The sequence below is a fragment of the Vigna umbellata genome, chromosome 7 (assembly GCF_029865625.1).
Source record: "Vigna umbellata cultivar VRB3 chromosome 7, Vumbellata_1.0, whole genome shotgun sequence".
NCBI lineage: Eukaryota > Viridiplantae > Streptophyta > Magnoliopsida > Fabales > Fabaceae > Vigna > Vigna umbellata.
Genome location: NC_142171.1, coordinates 11,149,198 through 11,174,137, shown reverse-complemented (window position 1 = coordinate 11,174,137; position 24,940 = coordinate 11,149,198).

The following is a 24,940-nucleotide window of genomic DNA, read 5'->3' as shown; positions in this document are numbered from 1 at the left end:
AGAAGGCTAACTTTATGAATTTGGCCAATAAAAAGGGTTTCAAAAACACGGCCTTTGATCATATGATGCAAAACAAGCAATTGATTCAATCATAGAACACCTGGGCAAAGTCATTCATGCTTTCAAAGTAATAGCATTCAACAATAACAACTCTGGAGCTCAAAACCTCACATATAAGCTCATTCACATTTGACATACACATCCTGCTTAATTTCACAATCACAATCATGATACCCTGCATTTGTTCACAAAGCTTGTGAATCACCTGTATAAGCATTTTAATGTGCACATCATCTCAACATTAATCAATCAATAAGCATCATTCAATCATTACTTATCACACAATCACAGTTAATAGCAAACCATCATAAGGAACCAGGTGTTCAATAGAGTACATCAAACCCTAATCTAAAAACAAAAACAAATAAGTTCAGAAAACTTAAACCACAAAAGCATAATCATATGATAGCATTCATCAGTAAATGCTATCTCAGCTCCTCATCAGTCCGAGCTCTCTGTATCTTCCTCTTCCTCTTCATCATCATCTTCATCAAATGCATCCTCCTCCTCAGCTTCATCTTCATCCATGTCTCGGGCTGAAGCTTCAGCTGCTTCAGCTCCTCCATGCCATGGTTCTTCTGGCCAAGCTACCACATTATGGAATTCATCCATAGTCCACCTGTGTGCTGGAGGGGTATCATACATCCCCACTATCATCTCAGCCGTGGCCACCTGCCCTCTGTGGATGGACTGCAACTGAGCACCTATAAGAGACATATACATGTCCCTCATCTGGAATGGTTCTGCCTCATGAGTATCAGCAGAAGTCCTGCTCTGTGCTGGCCTTCTCTCTCTACGAGCCTGGCGTGGTGGCACTGGCTGGGCTGCCTCCTCACCTCCACAGTACTGTCTGTAATAGGCCTCATCTATAGCTTTTCTTGGCCTCTCAAATGGTGGAACAGAAGTGTCCACCCCAGCTAGCTTGCAAAGGTGAGTGATCAAAGAAGGATGTCCCAGTGGTGCTTTGTTGTTTGAGGTGTTAGCACACACACTAATCTCATCAGCTATCACCTGCCCAATATTAACATTCAAGTTTCTGATAGCACAGTAGATGAAGAGTGCCCTGCTGAGAGTAATATCTGACACATGTGAACATGGCTGAATGTTGGCATGAGAAAATGCCATCCAATACTTTGCAAGAGGAGTCAAATCTGTCCTCCTAATATTAACCACTGAGCCAGATCTATTCCTTTGGAAGTGTCCTCCAGGTATGCACAATACTCTCTCAACATCCTCAAAGTCAGCACCTTCCTCCATGCTAAGAGCAAACTGGCATTGCTCACCAGCCCACACAGTATCCAGAAAGTTATTGATGGAGTCAGGATCATACCTGATAGCATGGCCTCTAACATAGCCCAAATAATTCTCAGCTGGATAATCACCAATCTTCTTTGCATTGGTGTAGAATTCTTTCACCACAGCTATGTTGGCAGGTGATGGATAAGTGGCTAGCTTCCCCCAATCATTCCCTAACACTTGCTCTCCAAATTGAGGAGCAAAGTTAGGTATCATTCCAACCTTTCTCTCCATTAGAAGTCTCCTGTCCTGAACCACCCTAAAGTGCTTCTCATGTTTCCTAGAGAGGAACCTGCCATTATGGGGCTGCTCTGGTTCCTTTTCCTTTCTCTTGGTTGCCATGGTTTTCAATCTCTTTCCTGAAGAGGATGCCATTCCTGCATTCAAATATAAATCCAAAACCACAGAACACGATGTTAATCATTAGTAAACACAAAACAAAACTCCTTTTGAAGCTAAACCACCGCTGAGGGCCAGAATTTCCCCTCAGCGCCACCAGTGCCACATTCAAACACGCAACAAACCAGAAAAAGCAAATCTGGCAGAGTGCCGCTCAGCGGTAAATGCCGCTCAGCGGTGATCTGCAGATTTTTGCAAATCTCGTTTTTAAACTGTCCTAACTCCACCCAAATGCAATTTTCAGTTTTCCAGTTCATAATCAAGCAGTTTAATCGGTTCAAACATCAAATATATCATCAAATCATGCATAGAAATCAAAACCCCTAAATATTCATGCTTTGACAATCACAGTCAATTTCAAGAACCCTAGAATGAACAAAATGCATTTTACTTACTTGGGTGGAGATGCTAGATGATATGAGAATGCTTCCAAACTAGAATGCTCTCTTCCAACCCCAAACTTTGATAGCACACTAGTGTAAAAGTGAGTGGAAGAGAAATTTTCTAAAGAGGGAAGAGTAAAAAGATGTGGGAAACCTAAGAGGAGATATGTGGGAGTCTTAGTGCAGAGAAGAGCTTGAAAGAATATAAAAACGCGCAGCTTAGGGTTTAAAAATACCCCAATGGGCTCGGGTTCCGCTAAGGGGAACTTAAGCCCATCTGCGATAGTACCGCTCAGCGGTAATTGCCGCTCAGCGGCACTTTCGTGATGTGCCCTTCTCCTTCTTTTCTTGACCTACGTGCCTTCCTAGCATACCCCTCATAGGTTCCCTGCAATTCAATGTTAAAAATGCTTATGCAAATCCTAAAAATAAACAAACAGAAAACAATCAATCAACTGGGTTGCCTCCCAGGTAGCGCTTGTTTAACGTCACGAGCCTGACCCAAAATCCACCAACACCCATCAGTAGGTGTTTCAAACTTACCAGCACCCATCAGTAGGTGCAAAATCTTCTCACCAACACCCATCAGTAGGTGTTACAAACTTAGTATCCTTCAGTAGATACTTAACCACCTAGCATCCTTCAGTAGATGCTAAATCCAACAAAATAATGTCCAGAATAATGTTCACAAATTACAAATTATAAAACAAAATCAAAAGTTTGTAAATCTACTGGGTTGCCTCCCAGCAAGCGCTCTTTTAACGTCATTAGCTTGACCCAGTAAAGTTCAAGTTCCTTCTTCTTTTTCTTCTTTCTACTGAACTTCTTCAAAAATTTGATCAAACCAGGAACCTGTTGCAGTGTCACAATCATAGGAACTTTAATCTCCAATTTCTTGAAGATTTCCATAAAGCACTTGAATTTCTTTTCCTTCCTATGATTCTTCTTTAGATAAGGATGTGATTTTTCATATGATTTCTTCTTCTTTCCTCTCATCTTCTTTTTCTTCCTTTTTCTCTCCCTAAATTTTCTCTTTTTCTTTTCTTTTATTTTTTTCTTCCCTTTTCTTTTTCTTTTCAACTTCTTTATTTTCACACAAATTTTCTTTCTCTCTTCTCTCTCAACCACTTCTTTTTCTTTTTCTTCATCTTTATCTTTCTCACTCAACTCTTCTTTCTCTTTTCTCTCTACCCTTTCCTCATCTTCCTCTAATTTTTCTTCATCAAGAATCTTGTCACTTTCAGTGATAATGACTTGCCCTTCCTCTTTAAGGTTAACTTCAATATTAACATCATCATTTAATCTCTGACTAATGTGACGAAGTTGTATCTCCATTCTTTTACATGATTCTTCAATGCTTTTCTGAGTAGAGTCGGAATTTTTCAAAAATCGTTGAAGGGTGTCCTCCAACCTATTCAAACTTCTTGATAGAAAGGGTTGTTGCTGCCATTGCTGTTGTGGTTGGTTCTCAAATTGTCCAGCAGCTTGCCAAAATTGGCTTTGATCCATGCTTGAGTGAGGTTCCCACCAGTGGTTGAGATTACTTTGGTGGAATTGAGTGCCCATATAGTTAAATTCTTGACCAAATTGCATTCTGCAGACATTAGGCACAAAACCCTAAAAACAATTGTTAGCACAAAAAGATAGAGAAAAAAAAAAATCAAAGGATATAATTGAAAAGATAAGAAGATAGGAAATAAAAACAAAAAAATAAAATAAAATAAAATAAAAACAGAAAAATAAAATAACATAAAATAAAATAAAAACAGAAAATAAAATAAAATAAAATAAAATCTAATCTAAAAAGATAAAAAGATAAAATCTAATAAAATAAAATAAAATCTAACCTAAAAAGATAAAAAGATAAAATACAATAAAAACAGAAAAATAAAAAAAAAAATTCAAATTAAAGTCAAAGATAATCAATAATCACACAAATTAACCAGTTAAACCATGAATCCCCGGCAACGGCGCCAAAAACTTGATGGACAAATTTGTAAGCACCAAAATATGATGTCACAAACTTGTTTCACAATCGGCAAGTATGACCGAATCGTTTCAAGTAATAAACTTGGTAAGACCAAGTATCGTTCTCCCAAAGGACTCACGGCCTAGTTTAGTTATGTGATTTGTTGATTAGCTAAGACTTAAGAACACAATAATTGAAGTTAATATGCAAAGACGAAAATTAAATATGTATGCATGAATTGATCAATGACAAAGACAAAAGATAAACACTTTCAAGGAAATATATGAATGAATATGTTGTTGGGGGTCAATTTCATCTCATCCACTCTCATATATTTTAGGAATTCAACATTCAAATCATCATTGTTAATGCCACTCTCTAATGTACCATTCTAGATGGCTTCTCCCTAATCAAATAGTTCATACAATTCCTAGCATTCCTAATGATTAGTTCATGAGTGCAGGAGCTTAAAGGCAACCAATATAATATTGTCAGTATAATATTGGGAGAAATTCCCCGGATCTAGATTTCCCCGTACGTGTCCGTATCAACAAAACCAATAATCATGCATTAGAATGAGTTAAACAATGCAAGCATTGAGCAAAGAGGAAAAACCCTAACTAATGATGAAAGAAAGCATATGTCTTAATTCAAAGATGTACTCAACAAATCCATATATGAGAGCTTCAAGAGATTACTTTGACTCCCCAACAAACATACAAGGTTTAGTTCACCATATTCATGGTGAACCTAGATGAATTACAATGAAAGTATGAAAGAATAAACCCAATAAAGGTGAAGAGGTAGCTTGAGCATCCAAGATCCTCCTTCAAAAGGGGTGAAAGAGAGAGTGTTTGCCTCGTTTCTGCCAAAGATGCCTAACTATAGGACGTGCAAGCCCTTATATACTAATCTAGAGTTACAAAAGATTACAAAAGTCCAAGCCCAAAAAGTGCCGCTCAGCGGTATTTACCGCTCAGCGGTGATTGCGCGTCTTCTTTCTTCCCCTCAGCGGCCATTTTGCCCCTCAGCGGTTCCAACGTCACCTCTTGAGTGCCGCTCAGCGGTAGTTTGCCGCTGAGCGGTGCCTTCGACTTCTCCTTTTTGCACTCTTTCTTGTCGTTTCTAATGTCCTCTCTCTTATTCTTCACTTCTTTCACCAAATTCACCTCAAAACCTGCACAAGAACACTTAAATCAAGCATAAACCTGTCCAGCTCTCTTATTTCTGAAAATATAAACAAAAGGCATGATTTCCAGCTAGTTTCTAAGTCTAAAGGTTGCTTTTAGTATCAACTTTAAGCATGAAAATAACAGTTTTTCAACTGTTATCAGTTTTGCCCAGGTTTTCTATGATTGAATCAATTGCTTGTTTTGCATCACATGATCAAGGCCATTTGTTGAAAACCTTTTTATTGGCCAAATTCATAAAATCAGCCCACTAAAAGAGAACACTGTGTGTTCTATCTTTTGAACCCTTAGCCTTGAATATACACTGAAAACCCTTGATTGAAAATCTTTACCTTGAGTTAAGTAGAAGATCTTGTGTGGTATTGTTAAATATTCAAGTTTGGGGTTGTTGGGAAAAACATGAAAAGCATTGAGCTAAGAGTTAAAAAAAAAGTAAGAATATGCAAAGAAAAAGAAAAGAAAAGAAAAAGAAGTAAAGCTCAATGCAGAGGCAAAAGAAAGTTGGGAATGAATAAGATGATTGTGTTGTTATGATTCTATTAACTCAAGGATTTTGTGATCCAGAAAAACCAATTTTCTTGTTAGCCCAGCCACATTATAAGCCATAGAAAAGTCCTTGTGATGATGCATGCTTGTGAATGTTTTTTATTGTGGTAAAATGAAAGGCAAAGTTAATTCATGTAACATTGTGATAGTAGAGTGAATGAGTGATCATCTCTTATACACTTGAGTGTGAGTGAAACACTTGACTGAGTGAGGAAATATCACATGAACACATGAACATCCATGTTTAATTGATTGATCATTCATGAAAATAGCATTTGGTGGAATTTAAATGACTTTGTGAATACTAAAGCATGTGCACATCTTGATCGAACTCTTGGTCATAAGTTTGAGTGAAGTTTTTGCTTATCTTGAAAAGAAGATTTTTGAATGAAGTGAATCATCATATGAATTGGTTTAAAGATAGAGTTACATCTTATTTGCTTGAGGACAAGCAAAGTTTTAAGTTTGGGGTTGTGATAACAGTTGAAAAACTGTTATTTTCATGATTAAAATTGACACTAAAAGCAACCTTTACACTTAGAAACTAGCTTGAAATCATGCTTTTCTGTATATTTTTGGAAATAAGAGAGCTGGACAGGTTTATGCTTGATTTCAGTGTTTTTGTGCAGGTTTTAAGGTGAATTTGGTAAAAGAAGTGAAGAAGGAGAGAGATGAAATCAGAAAAGACAATAAAAAGTGCAAAAGGAGAAGCCGAAGTCACCGCTCAGCGGCAGTTTACCGCTGAGCGGCACTCAGGAGTTTGCGGGAGGTCCGCTGAGGGGCAAAATGGCCGCTGAGGGGAGAAAACAAGTCACGCACTCACCGCTGAGCGGTATTTTACCGCTGAGCGGTACTCTGGAAGTCACGGGAGATCCGCTGAGGGGCAAAATGGCCGCTGAGGGGAGAAAACAAGTCACGCAATCACCGCTGAGCGGTAGTTTACCGCTGAGCGGCACTTTAATGGGCTTGGACTTGACTTTTGTAATTTACGAATGATACATAAGCTTTAGGGTTTCCTAGGGTTAGGTATCTCTGGCTGGAACGAGGCAAACACTCTCTCTACCACCCCTTTGAAGGAGGATCTTGGATACTGAGGCTTCCGCTTCACCTTTTTAGGGTTTATTCTTTCATTCTTTCATTGTAATTCATCTAGGTTCACCATGAATATGGTGAACTAACCTCTTTATGTTTGTTGGGGAATCAATGTAGTCTTGTGAAACTCTCATATATGGAATCTGTTTTTACATCTTTTAATTAAGACTTATGCTTTCTTTCATCATTAGTTAGGGTTTTTCCTCTTTGTTTAATGCTTGCATGGTTTAACTCATTCGATGCATGATTATTGGTTTTGTCGATACGGGAACGTACGGGGAAGTCTAGATCCGGGGAATTTCTCCCAATTTTATATTGGTTGTCGTTAAGCTCCTGTACTTATGAACTAATCATTAGGAATGCTAGGAATTGTATGAACTCGTGATTAGGGAGAAGCCTTCTGGAAAGGTACATTAGAGAGTGGCATTAACAATGGTGATTTGATCGTTGAATTCCTAAAATATATGAGAGTGGATAAGATGAAATTGAACCCCAACAACATATCCATACATAAATTTCATTGAAAGTGTTTATCTTTTGCTTTTTGCCATTGATCACAATTCATGCATACATGTTTCTTTTCTGTCTTGCATTTTAAACCCCAATTAATTCGTTTGTAAGTCTTAGTTAATTAAGAAATCACATAACTAAACTAGGCCGTGAGTCCTTTGGGAAGAACGATACTTGGTCTAACCAAGTTTATTACTTGAACGATTCGGTCATACTTGCCGATTGAAAACAAGTTTGTGACATCATAATTTGGTGTTCATAAATTTGTCCATCACTAGGTCGAACGTCCTGACAAGAAACGAACGGTCGTTTACAACAACAAACAGACCGAACGGTCATACACAGAAGTGTGTCCGAACGGTAAAAGCAACTTAACAGCTAAGGAAAAGGACGAACGGTATTAGGTGACCGAACAGTATGAAGACAACAGGCAATGGAAAATGATATTGAAAACTAAACCAGAAAAAACCCGAACGGTCTCTAACAATGAAGCATCTTAGAGACCGAACAGTGTAAAGGTAAAACCGAGCGGCATGCAGTAATTAAAGCTGAACAGTACAACAGCGGAAAAGCATAGGAAAATTGTAAACCGAACGTTCTTGACCGAGCGGTAATAAGAATAAAGTGTGAGCACCGAATGGTTCAAAGCAAACTAATAAAATGAGGTGGGAAAATCAACACGCATAAGCCGAACGGTACTATTAACAAAAGAAACGAACGCATATAGAAAACAGCTAAACGGTAATTAAGCAGTAAAATGGAAACAAGTTAAAACTTCAAGAATAATCGAACGGGAATAAGCAACCAATTGAAACTAAGCAACAAAGAAGGCAGCCGAACGCATGCATCAACAATGGCCAGAACAAACCGAATGGTCTACAGTAAGAACTTCGACCGAACGGTAGTAAATGGACAAACACTTACATAACCGAACGGTCTAAAGAGGTAACCGATCGGTATGAAATGCAGCAAAATTCATCAAACTTTGAACGCAGTGCGACAAAAACTAAACTTTAACTTCGAAATGCACAGATAAGCCGAAAACTATTCTAAACGCTAATGAAAATACACCGAATGGGATTAAAATGATTCGCAACAGTAAGGGCACCATCCAACGCAAACTGAGAATCAAACAGCATTGGAAATGCAACGTGAACAGTAGAATCGCAAACCAGAAATGCAGAAAGGTGACGATGAACAGTGAACAAGATGAACGAGCGATGAACGGTGAAAATAAACTAATGAGTAACTGTGTGCATCCCAATATGAAGAAAATATAAACGTTTTATCTGTTCAAGTAAGAAAACAATGAAAAGGAACCTCTTGGAGCTCTCTTCCAGCAGAACGTGTCTTACTCTCATTCATCCCATATCTCGAAATGTTCAAAGTAAAAACAAGCAAATGGTAACTGGCTGCCTCCCGGCCGTGTGCTCCTCTATTCTCATTCAAAAACAACGTTCCCCAAAATCCAAGAGCAGAAATCCGAGAGATCCTACGTGAGGGGTGGCGGCTGGACCTATAAAGGCCGTGTGTCACCTTTTTAATAAGGGTAGGGTCCACACAAAAACTTAAAAACCCTAACCTAAAAGGCACATGTCCTACAAATTATATTTTTTTACAAAATTGCCCCTAAAAGGGTCCAAAACACCTAATTCTAATTAAGGGCTTCTAGAAAACGAAATTACAACCTTAATTAGAATCTAAATGACTAAATGTTGAGCCTTTGAGTGTGTCACTCCATATCCCAATGCTCCAGATGATGTTTCCATAACTTCCATGCGATCAGAAATGCACTTAATCAGCTCAAAAAACCCAAATTAGCACAATTACGAATTTCTGACCAAATTAAGTAGAATTCGAGAAACGGGGAAATAACAGACAATTAAACACAATTCCCTGGTTTATTTAAGTGCAATAAACTAAATATAGTTCAAGAAATAACGACTCATCATGGACGAAGTTGAGGAAGTGGACGAAGTTGAGGAAGTGGACGAAGTTGACGAAGTGGATGAAGTCGAGGAAGTGAAGGAAGTGGACTAAGTGGACGAAGTTCACGAAGTGGAGGAAGTGGAGGAAGTGGAGGAAGTGGACGAAGTGAACGAAGTTGACGAAGTTGACGAAGTGGACGAAGTGGACGAAGTGTTAGAAGTTGTCGAAGTGCACGAAGTTGACGAAGTGGAGGAAGTTGACGAAGTTGACGAAGTGGAGGAAGTGGAGGAAGTGGAGGAAGTGGACGAAGTGGAGGAAGTGGACGAAGTTGACGAAGTGGACAAAATGTTAGAAGTTGTCGAACTGGAGGAAGTGGACGAAGTTGACGAAGTGTAGGAAGTGGAGGAAGTGGAGGAAGTTGACGAAGTGCAGGAAGTGGAGGAAGTTGACGAAATTAACGAAATGGACGAAGTGGAGGACGTTGACGATGTTGACGAAGTGGAGGACGTTGACGATGCTGACGAAGTGGACTAAGTGGAGGAAGTGGAGGAAGTGGAGGAAGTGGACGAAGTGGACGAAGTGGATGAAATGGACAAAGTGGAGGAAGTGGACGAAGTTGACGAAGCTGACGAAGTGGACGAACGAAGTGGTCTAACGAAGTGGACAAAGTGGACGAAGTTGACGAAGTGGACGAAGTGAACGAGGTGGAGGAGGTGGAGGAAGTGCAGTAAGTGGACGAAGTTGACGAGTTGAACGAAGTGGAGGAAGTGGAGGACGTGGAGGAAGTGGACGAAGTGGACGAAGTTGACGAATTGGACGAAGTTGACGAAGTGGACGAAGTGTTAGAAGTTGTCGAAGTGCACGAAGTTGACGAAGTGGAGGAAGTTGACGAAGTGGAGGAAGTGGAGGAAGTGGAGGAACTGGAGGAAGTGGACGAAGTTGACGAAGTGGACGAAATGTTAGAAGTTGTCGAACTGGAGGAAGTGGACGAAGTTGACGAAGTGTAGGAAGTGGAGGAAGTGGAGGAAGTTGACGAAGTGCAGGAAGTGGAGGAAGTGGACGAAGTGGAGGAAGTTGACGAAATTAACGAAATGGACGAAGTGGAGGAAGTGGAGGAAGTGGAGGAAGTGGAGGAAGTGGACGAAGTGGACGAAGTGGATGAAATGGACAAAGTGGAGGAAGTGGACGAAGAGGACGAAGTTGACGAAGTTGACGAAGCTGACGAAGTGGACGAACGAAGTCGTCTAACGAAGTGGACAAAGTGGACGAAGTTGACGAAGTGGACGAAGTGAACGAAGTGGAGGAGGTGGAGGAAGTGTAGTAAGTGGACGAAGTTGACGAGTTGAACGAAGTGGAGGAAGTGGAGGACGTGGAGGAAGTGGACGAAGTGGACGAAGTTGACGAATTGGACGAAGTTGACGAAGTAGACGAAGTTGACAAAGTGGACGAAGTTGACAAAGTGGACGAAGTTGACGAAGTTGACGAAGTTGACGAAGTTGACGAAGTTGACTAAGTTGACGAAGTGGAGGAAGTGGAGGAAATCGAGAAAGTGGAGGAAGTGGAGGAAGTGGACGAAGTTGACGAAGTGGACGAAGTGGACGAAGTGGACGAAGTGATCGAAGTGGACGAAGTGGACGAAGTGGACGAAGTGGACGAAGTGGACGAAGTGGACGAAGTAGATGAAATGGACAAAGTGGAGGAAGTGGACGAAGAGGACGAAGGGGACTAAGTTGACGAAGTTGACGAAGCTGACGAAGTGGACGAACAAAGTGGACGAAGTGGACGAAGTGGACGAAGTTGACGAAGTTGACGAAGTTGATGAAGTGGAAGAAGTGGAGGAAGGGGACGAAGTGGACGAAGTTGACAAAGTGAACGAGGTTGACGAGGTTGAGGAAGTGGAGGAACTGGAGGAAGTTGAGGAAGTGGTGGAAGTGGAGGAAATGGACGAAGTGTAGGAAGTGAATGAAGTGGAGGAAGTGAACGAAGTAGAGGGAGTGGACGAAGTTGAGGAAGTGGACGAAGTTGACGAAGTGGACGAAGTTGACGAAGTGGATGAAGTGGAGGAAGTGGACTAAGTGGACGACGTTCACGAAGTGGAGGAAGTGGAGGAAGTGGAGGAAGTGCACGAAGTGGAGGAAGTGGGCTAAGTGGACGAAGTGAACGAAGTGAACGATGTTGACGAAGTTGACGAAGTGGACGAAGTGTTAGGAGTTGTCGAAGTGGAGGAAGTGGAGGAGGTCGACAAAGTGGAGAAGTGGAGGAAGTGAACTAAGAGGACGAAGTTGACGAAGTGGAGGAAGTGGAGGAAGTGGAGGAAGTGGAGGAAGTGGACTAAGTGGACGAAGTTGACGAAGTGGAGGCAGTGGAGGAAGTGCAGGAAGTGAATGAAGTGGAGGAAATTGACGAAGAGGACAAAGTGGACGAAGATGACATAACTGACGAAGTAGACGAACGAGGTGGACGAAGTTGACGAAGTGAACGAAGTGGAGGAACGAAGTTGAGGAAGTGGAGGAAGTCGAGTAAGTGGGCGAAGTTGACGAAGTTGACGAAGTGGAGGAAGTGGAGGAAGTACACGAAGTGCAGGAAGTTGACGAAGTGGACGAAGTGTTTGACGTTGCCGAAGTAAAAGGAGTTGACGAAGTGGAGGAAGTTGACGAAGTGGCCGAAGTGGAGGAAGTTGATGAAGTTGACGAATTGGACAAAGTGGAGGAAGTTGACGAAGTTGACGTAGTGGACGAAGTGGAGGAAGTGGACGAATTGGACTGAGTGGACGAATTGGACGAAGTGGAGGAAGTGGACGAAGTAGAGGAAGTTGACGAAGTGGATGAACGAAATGGACGAAGTTGACCAAGTTGACAAAGTGGACGAATTGCAGGAAGTGGAGGAAGTGGAGGAAGTGGACGAAGTTGACAAAGTGGAAGAAGTGGAGGAAGTTGACGAAGTGGAGGAGGTTGACGAAGTGGGCGAAGTGGACGAAGTTGACGAAGAGAACGAAGTGGAGGAATTGGACGAAGTGGACGAAGTTGACGAAGTGGACGAAGTTCACGAAGTAGACGAAGTTGACGAAGTTGACGAAGTTGACGAAGGTGACGAAGTTGACGAAGTGGAGGAAGCGGAGGAAGTGGAGGAAGTGGAGGAAAATCCCGAAGTGGAGGAAGTGGACTAAGTGGACGAAGTGAACGAAGTTGGCGAAGTTGACGAAGTGGACGAAATGTTAGAAGTTGTTAAAGTGGAGGAAGTGGACGAAGTGCACGAAGTGGAGGAAGTTGACGAAGTTGATGAACTGGACGAAGTGAAGGAAGTTGACGAAGGGGACGAAGTGGAGGAAGTGGACGAAGAGGAAGAAGTGGACGAAGTTGACAAAGCTGACGAAGTGGACGAAGTTGATGAAGTGGACGAAGTTGATGAAGTGGACGAAGTGAACGAAGTGGAGGAAGTGGAGGAAATGGAGTAAGTGGACGAAGTTGACGAAGTGGACAAAGTGGAGGAAGGTGAGGAAGAGGAGGAAGTGCAAGAAGTGGACGAGGTGAAGGAAGTAGAGTAAGTGGAGGAAGTGCACGAAGTGGAGGAAGTGGACGAAGTTGACGAAGTGGAGGAAGTGGAGGAAGTGGATGAAGTGGACTAAGTTAAGGAAGTGGACGAGGTGGACGAGGTTGACGAGGTTGAGGAAGTGGAGGAAGTGGAGGAAGTTGAGGAAGTGGAGGAAGTGGTGGAAGTGGAGGAAGTGGACGAACTGGACGAAGTGAATGAAGTGGAGGAAGTGGACGAAGTTGACGAATGGAGGAAGTTGACGAAGTGGACGAAGTTGACGAAGTGGAGGAAGTTGACGAAGTGGAGGAAGTGGAGGAAGTGGACTAAGTGGACGAAGTTGACGAAGTGGAGGAAGTTGACGAAGTGGAGGAAGTGAACGAAGTAGAGGAAGTGGACTAAGTGGACGAAGTGAACGAAGTTGACGAAGTAGACGAAGTGGACGAAGTTGTCGAAGTTGAGGACGAGGACGAAGTTCACGAAGTGGACGAAGTGGAGGAAGTTGACGAAGTTGACGAAGTGGACGAAATGGAGGAAGTTGACGAAGTGGACGAAGTGGAGGAAGTGGACGAAGTGGAGGAAGTGGACGAAGTGAAGGAAGTGGAGGAAGTGGAGGAAGTGCACGAAGTGGAGGAAGTTGACGAAGTGGACGAAGTGTTAAAAGTTGCCGAAGTAAAAGGAGTTGACGAAGTGGAGGAAGTTGACGAAGTGGACGAAGTGGAGGAAGTTGATGAAGTTGACGAAGTGGACAAAGTGGAGGAAGTTGACGAAGTTGACGAAGTGGACGAAGTTGACGAAGTTGACAAAGTGGACGAATTGCAGGAAGTGGAGGAAGTGGAGGAAATGGAGGAAGTGGAGGAAGTTGACAAAGTGGATGAATTTGACGAAGTTGACGAAGTGCACGAAGTGGACGAAGTTGACGAAGTGGAGGAACGTGACGAAGTGGACGAAGTGGACAGAAGTGGACAAAGTTGACAGAAGTGGAGGAAATGGAGGAATTGGACCAAGTAGACGAACTTGACGAATTAGATTAAGTGGAGGAAATGGACGAAGTGGATGAAGTGGAGGAGGTGGACGAAGTGCAGGAAGTTGGGGAAGTGGGGGAAGTGGAGGAAGTGGACCAAGTGAACGAAGCGGAGGAAGTGGACGCATTGACGAACTGGACGAAGTTGAAGAAATAGACGAAGTTGACGAAGTGGACGAATGTGAGGTTGAAGAAGTGGACGAATTGGAGGAAGTGGAGGAAGTGGAGGAACTTGACGAAGTGGAGGAAGTTGAGGAAGTGGACGAAATGGAGGAAGTGTACGAAATGGAGGAAGTGGACTAAGTGGATGATGTGAATGAAGTTGACGAAGTTCACGAAGTTGACGAAGTGGACGAATTGTTACAAGTTGTGGAAGTGGAGGAAGTAGACGAAGTTGACGAAGTGGACGAAGTGGACGAAGTGGAGGAAGTTGAGGAAGTTGAGGAAGTGGAGGAAGTGGAGGAAGTGGAGGAAGTAGAGGAAGTGGACGAAGTTGACGAACTGGACGAAGTGGAGGAAGTGGAAGAAGTGTACTAAGCGGATGAAGTTGACGAAGTTGAGGAAGTGGAGGAAGTGGACGAAGGGAAGGAAGTGGAGGAAGTGAACGAAGTGGAGGAAGTGCACTAAGTGGACCAAGTGGACGAAGTGGGGAGGAAGTTGACGAAGTGAAGGAAGTGGAGGAAGTGGAGGAAGTGCACGAAGTGGAGGAAGTTGACGAAGTTGATGAAGTGGACGAAGTGAAGGAAGTTGACGAAGTGGACGAAGTGGACGAAGTGGACGAAGTGGACGAAGTTGACAAAGCTGACGAAGTGGACGAAGTTGATGAAGTGGACGAAGTGAACAAAGTGGAGGAAATGGAGTAAGTGGACGAAGTTGACGAAGTGGACAAAGTGGAGGAAGGTGAGGAAGAGGAGGAAGTGGAGGAAGTGGACGAGGTGAAGGAAGTGGAGTAAGTGGAGGAAGTGCAATGAGTGGAGGAAGTGGACGAAGTTGACGAAGTTGACGAAGTGGAGGAAGTGGAGGAAGTGGGGGAAGTGGATGAAGTGGACTAAGTTAAGGAAGTGGACGAAGTGGACGAAGTGGACGAGGTTGACGAGGTTGTGGAAGTGGAGGAAGTGGAGGAAGTTGAGGAAGTGGAGGAAGTGGTGGAAGTGGAGGAAGTGGACGAACTGGACGAAGTGAATGAAGTGGAGGAAGTGGAAGAAGTGGACGAAGTTGACGAAGTGGACGAAGTTGACGAAGTTGACGAATGGAGGAAGTTGACGAAGTGGAGGAAGTTGACGAAGTGGAAGAAGTGGAGGAAGTGGACTAAGTGGACGAAGTTGACGAAGTAGAGGAAGTTGACAAAGTGGAGGAAGTGGAGGAAGTGAACGAAGTAGAGGAAGTGGACTAAGTGGACTAAGTGAACGAAGTTGACGAACTAGACGAAGTTGTCGAAGTGGAGGAAGTTGACGAATTTGACGAAGTGGACGAAGTGGAGGAAGTGGACGAAGTGGAGGAAGTGGACGAAGTGAAGGAAGTGGAGGAAGTGGAGGAAGTGCACGAAGTGGAGGAAGTTGACGAAGTGGACGAAGTGTTAAAAGTTGCCGAAGTAAAAGGAGTTGACGAAGTGGAGGAAGTTGACGAAGTGGACGAAGTGGAGGAAGTTGAGGAAGTTGACGAAGTGGACAAAGTGGAGGAAGTTGACGATGTTGACGAAGTTGACGAAGTGGACGAAGTGGAGAAAGTGGAGGAAGTGGACGAAGTGGAGGAAGTGGACGAAGTAGACGAAGTTGACGAAGTGGACGAAGTTGACGAAGTTGACAAAGTGTACGAATTGGAGGAAGTGGAGGAAGTGGAGAAAATGGAGGAAGTGAAGGAAGTTGACAAAGTGGACGAAGTTGACGAAGTGGACGAAGTTGACGAAGTGGAGGAACTTGACGAAGTGAACGAAGTGGATGAAGTGGACGAAGTGGACAAAGTTGACAGAAGTGGAGGAAATGGAGGAATTGGACCAAGTAGACGAACTTGACGAATTAGATTAAGTGGAGGAAGTGGACGAAGTGGATGAAGTGGAGGAAGTGGACGAAGTGGACGAAATGCACGAAGTGGGGGAAGTGGGGGAAGTGGAGGAAGTGGACCAAGTGAACGAAGCGGAGGAAGTGGACGCATTGACGAACTGGACGAAGTTGAAGAAATAGACGAAGTTGACGAAGTGGACGAATGTGAGGTTGAAGAAGTGGACGAATTGGAGGAAGTGGAGGAAGTGGAGGAACTTGACGAAGTGGAGGAAGTTGAGGAAGTGGACGAAGTGGAGGAAGTGTACAAAGTGGAGGAAGTGGACTAAGTGGATGATGTGAATGAAGTTGACGAAGTTGACGAAGTTCACGAAGTTGACGAAGTGGACGAATTGTTACAAGTTGTGGAAGTGGAGGAAGTGGACGAAGTTGACGAAGTGGACGAAGTGGACGAAGTAGACGAAGTGGAGGAAGTTGAGGAAGTTGAGGAAGTGGAGGAAGTGGAGGAAGTGGAGGAAGTAGAGGAAGTGGACGAAGTTGACGAACTGGACGAAGTGGAGGAAGTCGAAGAAGTGTACTAAGTGGACGAAGTTGACGAAGTTGAGGAAGTGGAGGAAGTGGACGAAGGGAAGGAAGTGGAGGAAGTGAACGAAGTGGAGGAAGTGCACGAAGTGGACCAAGTGGACGAAGTGGACGAAGTGGGCGGAGTGGGGAGGAAGTTGACGAAGTGAAGGAAGTGGAGGAAGTGGAGGAAGTGAACGAAGAGGAAGAAGTTTACGAAGCTGACAAAGTGGACGAAGTTGACGAAGTTGACGAAGTTGACAAAGTTCACGAAGTGGACGAAGTGAACGAAGTGGAGGAACGAAGTGGAGGAAGTGGAGGAAGTGGAGTAAGTAGACGAAGTTGACGAAGGGGACGAATTTGAGGAAGTGGAGGAAGTGGACGAAGTGAAGGAAGTGGAGGAAGTGGACGAAGTGCATGAAGTGGAGGAAGTTGACGAAGTTGACGAAGTGGACGAAGTGTTAAAAGTTGTCGAAGTAAAAGGAGTTGACGAAGTGGAGGAAGTTGACGAAGTGGACGAAGTGGAGGAAGTTGATGAAGTTGACGAAGTGGACAAAGTGGAGGAAGTTGACGAAGTTGACGAAGTGGACGAAGTTGACGAAGTGGAGGAAGTGGAGGAAGTTGACGAAGTGGACGAAGTGGACTAAGTGGACGAATTGGACGAAGTGGAGGAATTGGACGAAGTAGACGAAGTTGACGAAGTGGACGAAGTTGACAAAGTGGACGAATTGGAGGAAGTGGAGGAAGTTGACAAAGTGGACGAAGTTGACGAAATTGACGAAGTGGACGAATTGGAGGAAGTGGAGGAGGTGGAGGAAGTCGACAAAATTGACGAAGTGGACAAATTTAACGAAGGTGACGAAGCTGAAGAACTTGTCGAAGTGGACGAAGTGGACGAAGTGGTTGAAGTGGACGAAGTGGACGAAGTGGACGAAGTGGACGAAGTGGACGAAGTGGACGAAGTGGACGAAGTGGACGAAGTGGACGAAGTGGACGAAGTGGACGAAGTGGACGAAGTGGACGAAGTGGACGAAGTGGAGGAAGTGGAGGAAGTGGAGGAAGTGGAGGAAGTGGAGGAAGTGTATGAAGTGGCCGAAGTGAACGAAGTTCAGGAAGTGGACGAAGTGGAGGAAGTCGACGAAGTTGACGAAGTGGACGAAGTTGACGAACTGGACGAAGTGGAGGAAGTGGAAGAAGTGGACTAAGTGGACGAAGTTCACGAAGTGGACGAAGTGAACGAAGTGGAGGAGGTGGAGGAAGTCGAGTAAGTGGACGAAGTTGACGTAGTTGACGAGGTGAACGAATTGGACGAAGTGGAGCAAGTGGAGCAAGTGGAGGAAGTGGACGAAGTTGACGAATTGGACGAAGTTGTCAAAGTGGACGAAGTTGACGAAGTTGACTAAGTTGACGAAGTGGACGAAGTGGACGACGTGGAGGAAGTCGAGGAAGTGGAGGAAGTGGAGGAAGTGGACTAAGTGGACGAAGTTGACGAAGTGGACGAAGTGGACGAAGTGGACGAAGTGGACGAAGGGGACGAAGTTGACTAAGTTGACTAAGTGGAGGAAGTGGACGAAGTTGATCAAGTGGACGAAGTGGAGGAAGTGGACTAAGTGGATGAAGTTGACGAAGTGGAGGAAGTGGAGGAAGTGGACGTAGTGAAGGGAAGTGGGAGAAGTGGAGGAAGTGGAGGAAGTGGACGAAGTGGACGAAGTTGACGAAGTGGACGAAGTGGAGGAAGTGGACGATGTGGACGAAGTGGACCAAGTTGACGAAGTTGACGAAGTGGTTGAAGTGGACTAAGTGGACAAAGTTGACGAAGTGGAGGAAGTGGAAGAAGTGGACGAAGTTCACGAAGTGGAGGAAGTAGAGGAAGTGGTGGAAGTGGAGGAAGTGGAGGAAGTTGAAGAAGTGGACGAAGTTGACAATGTACACAAAGTTGACGAATTAGACGAATTGGACGAAGTTGACGAAGTTGACGAAGTAGACGAAGTGGACGAAGTGGATGAAGTTGATGAAGTGGAGGAAGTGGAGGAAGTGGACGAAATGGAGGAATTGGACTAAGTGGACTAAGTGGACGAAGTGGACGAAGTGGAGGAGATGGACAAAGTGGAGGAAGTGGACGAATTGGACGAAGTGGAGGAAGTGGACGAAGTAGACGAAGTTGATGAAGTGGAAGAAGTGGACAAAGTGAATGAAGTGGAGGAAGTGGAGGAAGTGGAGGAAGAGGACGAGGTTGACGAGGCTGAGGAAGTGGAGGAAGTGGAGGAAATGGACGAAGTGCACGAAGTGGACGAAGTGTTAGAAGTTGCCGAAGTAAAAGGAGTTGACGAAGTGGAGGAAGTTGACAAAGTGGACGAAGTGGACGAAGTTGATCAAGTTGACAAAGTGGACAAAGTGGAGGAAGTTGACGAAGTGGAGGAAGTGGAGGAAGTTGACGAAGTGGACGAAGTGGAGGAAGTGGAGGAAGTGGACGAAGTAGACTAAGTGGACGAATTGGACGAAGTTGACGAAGGGCATGAACGAAGTGGACGAAGTGGACGAAGTTGACGAGGTTGACAAAGTTGACAGAGTGGAGAATTGGAGGAAGTGGAGGAAGTGGAGGATGTGGACGAAGTGGACAAAGTGGACGAAGTTGACGAAGTGGACGAAGTTGAAGAAGTGGACGAAGTTGACGAAGTGGAGTAAGTTGACAAAGAGGACATAGTGGATGAGGTGGACGAAGTAGACGAAGTGGACGAATTTGACGAAGTGGACGAAGTTGAAGAAGTGGACGAAGTTGACGAAGTGGAGGAAGTTGACGAAGGGGATGAAGTTGATGAGGTGGACGAAGTGGACGAAGTCGACGAAGTGGAATAAGTTGACGAAGTTTACGAAGTGGACGAAGTTGACGAAGTGGACGAAGTTAACGAAGTGGAGGAAGTGGACTAAGTGGATGAAGTTGACGAAGTGGAGGAAGTGGAGGAAGTGGACGTAGTGAAGGAAGTGGAGGAAGTGGAGGTAGTGCACGAAGTGGAGGAAGTGGAGAAAGTGGACGAAGTTGACGAAGTGGACGAAGTGGAGGACGTGGACGAACTGGACGAAGTGGACAAAGTGGACGAAGTTGACAAAGTTGACAAAGTGGAGAATTGGAGGAAGTGGAGGAAGTGGAGGATGTGGACGAAGTGGCCAAAGTGGACGAAGTTGAAGAAGTGGACGAAGTTGACGAAGTGGAGGAAGTTAATGAAGGGGACGAAGTGGATGAGGTGGACGAAGTGGAAGAATTTGACGAAGTGGACGAAGTTGAAGAAGTGGACGAAGTTGACGAAGTGGAGGAAGTTGACGAAGGGGACGAAGTGGATGAGGTGGACGAAGTGGACGAAGTGGACGAATTGGTCGAAGTGGATGAAGTCGAGGAAGTGGAGGAAATGGAGGAATTAGACTAAGTAGACAAACTTGACGAAGTGGACGAAGTGGAGGAAATGGAGGAAGTGGACGAAGTGGACTAAGTGCAGGAAGTGGGGGAAGTGGAGGAAGTGGAGGAAGTGGACGAAGTGAACGAAGCGGAGGAAGTGGACGAATTGACGAACTGGACGAAGTTGAAGAAATTAACGAAGTTGACGAAGTGGACGAATGTGAGGTTGAACAAGTGGACGAATTGGAGGAAGTGGACGAAGTGGACTAAGTGGAGGAAGTTGACGAAGTGGAGGAAGTGGACGAAGTGGAGGAAGTGGAGGAAGTGCACGAAGTGGAGGAAGTGGACTAAGTGGACGAAGTGAACGAATTTGACAAAGTTGACGAAGTGGACGAAATGTTAGAAGTTGTCGAAGTGGAAGAAGTGGACGAAGTTGACGAAGTGGACGAAGTGGAGGAAGTTGACGAACTGGACGAAGTGGAGAAAGTGGAGGAAGTGGAGGAAGTGGAGGAAGTGGATGAAGTAGACTAAATGGATGAATTGGACGAAGTGGACGAAGTAGACGAAGTTGACGAAGGGGATGAACGAAGTGGACGAAGTTGACAAAGTGGACGAATTGGAGGAAGTGGAGGAAGTTGAGGAAGTGGAGGAAGTCGACGAAGTGGACGAAGTGGAAAAAGTGGACGAAGTGGACGAAGTTGACGAAGTGGACGAAGTTGACGAAGTGGAGGAAGTTAACGAAGTGGACGAAGTGGATGAAGTGGACGTAGTGGACGAAGTTGACGAAGTGGATGAAGTGGAGGAAGTGGTGGAAATGGAGGAATTGGACTAAGTGGACGAAGTTACGAAGTGGAGGAAATGGACGAAGTGGACGAGGTGGACGAAGTGCAGGAAGTGGGGGAAGTGGGGGAAGTGGAAGAAGTCAACGAAGCGGAGGAAGTGGACGAATTGACGAAGTGGACGAAGTTGACGACATTGACGAAGTGGACGAAGTTCACAAACTGGACAAATGTGAGGTTGAAGAAGTGGACGAATTGAAGGAAGTGGAGGAAGTGGAGGAAGTGGACAAAGTTGACGAAGCGGACAAAGTTGACGAAGTGGACAAAGTGGACGAAGTGGATGAAATGGAGGAAGTGGAGGAAGTGGAGGAAGTGGACGAAGTGTGCGAAGTGAACGAAGTGGAGGAAGTGGAGGAAGTGGAGGAAGTGGAGGAAGTGGACGAAGTGGAGGAAATAGAGGAAGTAGACGAAGTGGACGAAGTGGAGGAAGTGCACGAAGTGGAGGAAGTGGACTAAGTGGACGAAGTTAACGAAGTTGACAAAGTTGACGAAGTGGACGAAGTGTTAGAAGTTGACGAAGTGCAGGAAGTGGAGGAAGTGGACGAAGTGGAGGAATTGACGAAATTAACGAAGTGCACGAAGTGGAGGACGTTGACGATGTTGACGAAGTGGACTAAGTGGAGGAAGTGGAGGAAGTGGAGGAAGAGGAAGAAGTGGACGAAGTTGACGTAGTTGACGAAGTGGACAAAATGGACGAAGTGGAGGAAGTGGAGGAAGTGGAGGAAGTGGAGGATGTGGAGGAAGTAGAGGAAGTGGACGAGGTGGATGAAATCGACAAAGTGGAGGAGGTGGACGAAGAGGACGAAGTGGACGAGGTTTACGAAGCTGACGAAGTGGACGAACGAAGTGGACTAACGAAGTGGACGAAGTTGACGAAGTGGACGAAGTGGACGAAGTTGACGAAGTGGACAAAGTGGAGGAGGTGGAGGAGGTGGAGTAAGTCGACGAAGTTGACGTAGTTGACGAAGTGAACGAAGAGGACGAAGTGGAGGAAGGGGACGAAGTGGACGAATTGGACGAAGTTGACGAAGTAGCCGAAGTTGACAAAGTGGACGAAGTTGACAAAGTGGACGAAGTTGACGAAGTTGACAAAGTGGACGAAGTGGAGGAAGTCGAGGAAGTGGACGAAGTGTAGGAAGTCGAGGAAGTGGACTAAGTGGACGAAGTTGACGAACTTGACGAAGTGAACAAAGTGGATGAAGTGGACGATGTGAACAAAGTGGACGAAGTGGACGAAGTGGACGAAGTGAACGAAGTGGACGAAGTCGACGAAGTGGAATAAGTTGACGAAGTTTACGAAGTGGACGAAGTTTACGAAGTGGATGAAGTTGACGAAGTGGAGGAAAGAGACTAAGTGGATGAAGTTGACGAAGTAGAGGATGTGGAGGAAGTGGACGTAGTGAAGGAAGTGGAGGAAGTGGAGGAAGTGGAGGAAGTGGAGGAAGTGCACGAAGTGGAGGAAGTGGAGGAAGTGGAGCAAGTGCACGAAGTGGAGCAAGTGGAGGAAGTGGACGAAGTGGACGAAGTTGACAAAGTTGAAAAAGTGGAGAATTGGAGGAAGTGGACAAAGTGAACGAAGTTGACGAAGGGGACGAAGTTGAAGAAGTGGACGAAGTTGACGAAGTGGAGGAAGTTGACGAAGGGGACGATGTGTATGAGGTGGACGAAGTGGACGAAGTGGACGAATTTAACGAAGTGGATGAAGTGGAGGAAGTGGAGGAAATGGAGGAATTGGACTAAGTAGACAAACTTGACGAAGTGGACGAAGTGGAGGAAATGGAGGAAGTGGACGAAATGGACTAAGTGCAGGAAGTGGGGGAAGTGGGGGAAGTGGAGGAAGTGGACGAAGTGAACGAAGCGGAGGAAGTGGACGAATTAACGAACTGGACGAAGTTGAAGAAATTAACGAAGTTGACGAAGTGGACGAATGTGAGGTTGAAGAAGTGGACAAATTGGAGGAAGTGGACGAAGTGGACTAAGTGGAGGAAGTTGACGAAGTGAACGAAGTGGAGGAACTGCACGAAGTGGAGGAACTGGACTAAGTGGACGAAGTGAACGAATTTGACGAAGTGGACGAAATGTTAGAAGTTGTCGAAGTGGAAGAAGTGGACGAAGTTGACGAAGTGGAGGAAGTTGACGAAGTGGACGAAGTGGAGAAAGTCGAGGAAGTGGAGGAAGTGGAGCAAGTGGATGAAGTAGACTAAGTGGATGAATTGTACGAAGTGGACGAAGTAAACGAAGTTGACGAAGGGGATGAACGAAGTGGACGAAGTTGACGAAGTTGACAAAGTGGACGAATTGGAGGAAGTGGAGGAAGTGGACGTAGTGGACGAAGTGGACAAAGTGGACGAAGTTGACGAAGTGGACGAAGTTGACGAAGTGGACGAAGTTGACGAAGTGGACGAAGTTGACGAAGTGGACGAAGTGGATGAAGTGGACGAAGTGGACGAAGTTGACGAAGTGGATGACGTGGAGGAAGTGGTGGAAATGGAGGAATTGGACTAAGTGGACGAAGTTGACGAAGTGGAGGAAACGGACGAAGTGGACGAGGTGGACGAAGTGTAGGAAGTGGGGGAAGTGGGGTGATGGACAAATTTATGAACACCAAATTATGATGTCACAAACTTGTTTTCAATCGGCAAGTATGACCGAATCGTTCAAGTAATAAACTTGGTTAGACCAAGTATCGTTCTTCCCAAAGGACTCACGGCCTAGTTTAGTTATGTGGTTTCTTGATTAACTAAGACTTACAAACGAAATATTTGGGGTTTAATATGCAAGACAGAAAATAAACATGTATGCATGAATTTTGATCAATGGCAAAAAGCAAAAGATAAACACTTTCAATGAAATATAGATATGAATATGTTGTTGGGGGTCAATTTCATCTTATCCACTCTCATATATTTTTAGGAATTCAACAGTCAAATCATCATTGTTAATGCCACTCTCTAATGTACCTTTCCAGAAGGCTTCTCCCTAATCACGAGTTCATACAATTCCTAGCATTCCTAATGATCAGTTCATAAGTGCAGGAGCTTAATGACAACCAATATAAAATTGGGAGAAATTCCCCGGATCTAGACTTCCCCGTACGTGCCCGTATCGACAAAACCAATAATCATGCATCGAATGAGTTAAACAATGCAAGCATTAAGCAAAGAGGAAAAACCCTAACTAATGATGAAAAGAAAGCATAAGTCTTAATTAAAAGATGTAAAAACAGATTCCATATATGAGAGTTTCACAAGATTACATTGATTCCCCAACAAACATACAGAGTTTAGTTCACCATATTCATGGTGAACCTAGATGAATTACAATGAAAGAATGAAAGAATAAACCCTAAAAAGGTGAAGAGGAAGCCTCAGCATCCAAGATCCTCCTTCAAAAGGGTGGAAGAGAGAGTGTTTGCTTCGTTCCAGCCAAAGATGCCTAACCCTAGGAAACCCTAAAGCTTATATATCATTCGTAAATTACAAAAAGTCAAGTCCAAGCCCATTAAAGTGCCGGTCAGCGGTAAAATACCGCTCAGCGGTGAGTGCGTGACTTGTTTTCTCCCCTCAGCGGCCATTTTGCCCCTCAGCGGACCTCACGTGACTTCCAGAGTGCCGCTCAGCGGTAAACTGCCGCTGAGCGGTGACTTCGGCTTCTCCTTTTTGCACTTTTTGTTGTCTTTTCTGATTTCAACTCTCTCCTTCTTCACTTCTTTCACCAAATTCACCTTAAAACCTGCACAAAAACACTGAAATCAAGCATAAACCTGTCCAGCTCTCTTATTTCTGAAAATATCAATAAAAGACATGATTTCAAGCTAGTTTTTAAGTGTAAAGGTTGCTTTTAGTATGAATTTTAAGCATGAAAAAAACAGTTTTTCAACTATTATCATGGGGGAAGTGGACGAAGTGAACGAAGCGGAGGAAGTGGACGAGTTGACGAAGTGGACGAAGTTGACGACATTGACGAAGTTCACGAACTGGACAAATGTGAGGTTGAAGAAGTGGATGAATTGGAGGAAGTGGAGGAAGTGGTGGAAGTGGACAAAGTTGACGAAGTGGACCAGGTTGACGAAGTGGACGAAGCGGACGAAGTGGATGAAGTGGAGGAAGTGGACGAAGTGGACGAAGTGGACGAAGTGTGTGAAGTGAACGAAGTGGAGGAAGTGGAGGAAGTGGACGAAGTGGACGAAGTGGAGGAAATAGAGGAAGTGGACGAAGTGGAGGAAG